Raw genomic sequence first — 5,601 nt, 5'->3', positions numbered from 1 at the left:
CGGATTTTCGTGATGGGTTACAATCAACCAACGGTTGATATTGCATTGTAATTTCATGTAATGATCTGTATATTGATCTAAGATGATCTCTTATGATTTGTATTGTAATTTCATGATGTAATTAGGGTTTAGTGGCCAACCTAGTTGAGATGGCTATTTAGGATGGCACAGTTCATGTTTAGTGTCAGTGGTCTTAAGAGAATGTGTTGAATCGTCCAAGTGAAGTGTGAGATCTGCCTGAGAGTTGCAGAGTGTTGAGCATAACTCGATCTGATCAAGCAAGCTGAAAAGTGCAAGTAACAGATCATTTTTTCACTCTTGTTCCCTAACACTTGCAACAAGTTAAATCTCTTAATCGGATAGGTCCTAAAACGCCTTAAACATTTAAGCCCCCTAACATGGCAGCTCTCAAAAGAGTGGTAAATCCTCTCACGAGGTTAATCCTAACAGGTCAGCAAGCTCCTAACCGAGCTGCTATGCAAATCCCTTAACCAGGTGACTCCTAACAAGGCCTATTGTAAGCTCCTAACAAGGCTAAGCTCCTAACAGGGCGTACCTCAAAAGAGTACAATTTTTTGTGGGTACCAACTTCCACGTGGTTTTTCCCTATTTGGGTTTCCATGTCAAAAAAATTAAGATGTTCATGTGTGAAATGTTTTTCATGTGATGTTCTCGTTTATGTTACATTTCATGCACTAATTCTGAGTACATCGATTATGATGTTTTATCAAAGGTTATTGGTACTGATAAGAGTTGGTAGAGAAAGTGTTTGATCTGATAATGAGTTGGTAAATGATCAAATTTATATGACTGATTAAGTGGTAAAAGAATTGATAGATGTGGTAAATGATTTGATTATTGTGTTAAGCAAATCTGATAAAGAGGTTGTTAGATCTGATAAAAGAAACTGAGATATTTTCAGATCTGATATAAGTTTTTTTTTGGTGTAAAGTCTTCATGGTAGTCTAGAGAAATATCAAGCTTCTCCTCTTGTGATGTGGGTTCTATTATGATATAATGCATGGGTTGGGAAGCAATCTCATGCATGGCAAAATTATCCTCTTCAAGGACAAGACTGTCCTCGTGCTCCTTGTCATGATCTTCTTCAAGCTCAAGGGTGACCTCATGTCCATATTCCTCACGAAGCTCCACAACATTATCCTATTGCTCAAAGACTACCATTGAAGTAGGCATAGGCATTATATTCTCTCTATTCTCAAAGAAGAATGGAAGATCATCAATGAGGCATGAATAATTTTCTTCACTTTTTCCTTTTTCATGGCTAGCACCTTGCCGTTGCAATTACTCATATTCATTTTTCTCCTAGGGAAGGAGAATTTTTTCATCCTTATGAGCATGTGGAAGCTCACAACCAACAAGTTGCTCCTCTTCCTCTCTTTATTCATGTGACCAATCCACCCTCAAAGAGTGAAATAGTATCAGGACAAGAGAACCAAGGGAGAATTTTTTTTGGCAAATAAGACTGAAGAATCTAATTTTTTGAAATAGTCCCTTGAGTGGGATGTTCTTGTGGAACAACAAGGTGGGAGTCTTTGAAACTTGGGATGACGAACATAGGTGATTCATTATAAGGCACCCCCCATTTGAAGTTTGGGATTTCAAATTTAGGGGTTTTAAGGGTTGATTCCTCCTTTGCACGAGTTACTCTTTTCACTAGCAGTAGCTTGCATTGCAAGAAACCGCTCTTGTGGTTTTCTCTAAGCCTATGCTAGAAGGATTGGGTGTACCACAGAACCAACCTACAATCCTTTATTGTGACAATCAGAGTGTTCTAAAGCTTGTTCGCAATCCAGTGTTTCATGAATGGACCAAGCATATTGAAGTTGATTATCACTTCATACAAAACATATTCAACAAAACAACATTCAGCTTCAATTATGCTCAACTCAAGGTTCTCTTATTAGTACATTAAAGAAATGATGTAACAAGGGGGGACTGTTGGGTATTCCATCATTTACTCCACGTAGTTAATTTCTTGAGTTTGTTATCGTTCGTTTTTATTATTTAGCAAACTATGATTTTGTTATTTTTTAAAACTGTGAATGCACGGTTCATCATAATGTCTTCATGTATAAATACATGATTCCAATGCAATATAATTCAATTGATTTTTAGACTTTCCGCTGTCTGTCTAAGGCTACAAAAAGTCCATCTCCAAGGAGGGGTGGATTCATCATTAAGGAATTTTCAAGAAGATAAAACCTACCGAGTATACTGGTATAAGTGGAGGTGAAGCATCAAACACTTGCTCACGAGCATGGAAAAATATTTTGGGCTTATGAATATGGAATCTTAATAATAGGAAAAGTGTTGGTATTTACCAATTGAAAGGTGAAGCAAAGTTATGATGATATTACTTCGAAACTATAATGATGAAATTTTAGAAATTTCATGGAAGAAATTTGAGAAGATATTCATAAAAGAATTTTTTTTAGTACATATAAGAAATTAATAGAAAAAAAAATAGTATTGAACAAAAGGATCATGTTTAATATTAAGATTGTAAAGTTGAAGACCTTACTGTAAGCAATATAAGCAACTATAATTGATAAATAGGCGAAAAAAAAAAAGATACTAATTTCAAGTCTCAAAAGTCCAATAATTTCATAGCACCTCCAATGAACAAGATAAATAATATACTGAAGAGGAACTTTGACTATAAAAGTATACACCACAAGGAAACCAAAGGTAAAATATTTGGAAAAGTGGCCGATTACAAGATGTTAGAGATGTGAAAATCATTATTAGAGGGATTATCTTCAAGTTACTAGTATAGCTATAGGAGAACATGTTAAGATTTATGACACCATGGATGAATAATAAGATGATAATTGGGTTACATTGATTGAGTTAGAGAGCTATTTTTCATACCCATCCTATTAGTATTTTAGCAAACTTGGATATAGATTATTTTATCAGTTTATATGTGAATAAATGTAAAATATTTCCTTCAACAAATTTAATAGAGAAATTATCGATGTAGAATTAGGACTTCATAAGACAACAAACTGATCATTGCCATAGAGATATTAAGATTGAGATACAATCTTTGAAGTTGCTTGTAGATTTATAAGTGCATAATTGGGAACTTACAAGATAACCCTAGGTATGGATTACTTGGGGCAAACTGTTGTTTTTTAGTGTAACTAGGATGGGAAAATAAAAAGGATTCGTATTGCCTTAAGGCATCATCTAAATCCTTATAGGGTTGGGCCCTTCTTCATTGAGGAGGCATGTAAATAGGGTTGGGCCCTATCTCCATCTAATGTATTTATGTAAAAGGGCACATAGGGTTGGACCCTATCTATGTGCACAAATTAGGATAGGGCTAGGCCATTTCTCTTCCTCACGCCAAGCAAGGTCAAACGTGTGAGATTGTAGCATCTACCTTAGCGCCCAAGATAGGGCTGAACCTAAATAAATCGTGGAGTGAGATATAGGGCCGACCCTATCTTGCACATATAACATGGGAAAAGTACAAAGACTTTAGCACCAAAAAGTGCCTTATTGGGCCGACCCAATAAGGCACCAATCCTCATATATAAAAGCTACATAGAATGCATCTTGATACAATTATCACATATGCAAATCAAATCAGAGATAACAGTACAAAATATATCTGCTCTCCTTTGGTATGAAGATACCTAATCTATGGATGCGACTTTGCTCTGATTGATGCGAACTTAAGTCTATTGTTCATGCTGAAGAAGGCACGGTTATGCTGATTACAAAAGTGTTATTTGAAGCTGAAGATATCTGCACATGTATTCAGCCTGAGATAAGTGTTGTAAGACGGCAATTTTAATGATAATGAATAATCAGATCTGAGGATTTGTTGTTACTGGATTTTCCTCCGAGAGGGAGGTTTTCCCAAGATAGACTTGTGTTGTGTGCCCTTTCTATTTGTGTGCTTTGATTCTTGTGACTGTGCATTATTATTTCTTGCTCATTATTGTTAATCTGATCACGAAAACTAACATAAACATATAGCACACCTTGGCATTTTTGTAGGAACACTAAATTTATGGATGTTGAAGGGGATGCAATGGTTATTCAAGGTATTCATAGGCTATTTTATTAAGAATGATTTCATCTATACAATCTAAAAATGTTGTAAGAAGGGTGTGCAAAGCTTTTGTGGTTAATGATGAGTAAAAAGGGGAAAGTCAAGTTCCTAAAATAGAACCATTACAAATGATTTACTTGGTTTACAACCTTAGGGAGCTTGATTTCAATATTGATCTTATAAATGGACTTGACCTATATCTAAGGCTCCTTATAAGATGAAAATGTTCAAATTGCAAAAATTACAAATGCAAAATGTTTTAGTTAAGGGACTAATGAATCTTACCATTATCATTTTGGAGTTCATTAGTATTGTTTTTGAAAAAAAGAATGGTACTTTTATATCATATATAGATTATAAAATGATTAATAAGATGCCATCAATAATCATTATCCTCTATTTAGCATTCAATATTTGTTTGATTAAATGAAATGTGGTTTAATATTTTTAAAGATTGATTTGAGATTAGAATATCATCTTTCGAGAATTAAAGATGATGATATTTAGAAGACTATTTTGCACTATGTATAAGAAATTTGTGGTATTACCATTTTGATTAATTAATGATCCATCAAGATTTATGTCTCATGAATCATGTATCAATGACTTGTTGTATGTAAGTGTGTTGGTATTATTGGATAGGAAATTTGTTGTCTTACAATTTGGATTACTCATGAATCATGTATCAATGAATTATTGGACAAGTGTGTTGGTATTATTAGATAATATTTAGATTTTTTCCTATGAATCAAGAAGAGTGTGAAAGACGTTTGAATTACCATAATAAAGAGAATAAAATATATAAGTCGTCAAGGCTTCATTCTTTAAATCTAAAATTCATTATCTTTAGAATATAATTGTTAAGAGCAAATATCAAATGTAGATAGTCACCAAATACTTATGAGCTCAAGAAAACCAAAGGTAACTAATAACGAAGCCAATGAGCTCAATAATTGCCCTTCACAAATGGTGGTACAATACCACATATTATAATGCATCCAAAATGACCCCTTATGAGGCTTTATATGGTCAACCTCCACCATCCTTGTCTTCTTATATTCCAAGGAGTTCTTGCGCACATGTTGCTGATCCCATTGTCCCATAGGGAGAAGGTTCTTGAGGCCCTAAAAAAAATCGCAACAAACCAAATGGTATATGAAGCAATAGAAGGGGATCAACATAGGTCAATGCAAAGTTTTGAGGTTGACAAGTTTGTCTTTTTACATAGGAAGCCCTATTAGTTATCATTAACAAGGATGGTGGGTCATTAGTTGGGTCCAAAAGTTAAGGTCTATTAAGTGGCAAGGTAAATAGACTATAAGTTAACACATTCTCCTTTTCAAGATCCACCCATTATTCCATGTCTCTTGCATCAAGGGAGTTATTGTTCCCTGATTAGACCAAGAGGTATTGCTCTTTTACAAAACATAGATGATTTTAAACAAGCATACAAGGCAAACTTCTACCATTGAGGAGATTTGGGTACAATAGAAAGAAATGCAACCGAAAGATGC

The sequence above is a fragment of the Cryptomeria japonica genome, chromosome 1, assembly GCF_030272615.1.
Source record: "Cryptomeria japonica chromosome 1, Sugi_1.0, whole genome shotgun sequence".
NCBI lineage: Eukaryota > Viridiplantae > Streptophyta > Pinopsida > Cupressales > Cupressaceae > Cryptomeria > Cryptomeria japonica.
This window is presented reverse-complemented; position numbering follows the sequence as displayed.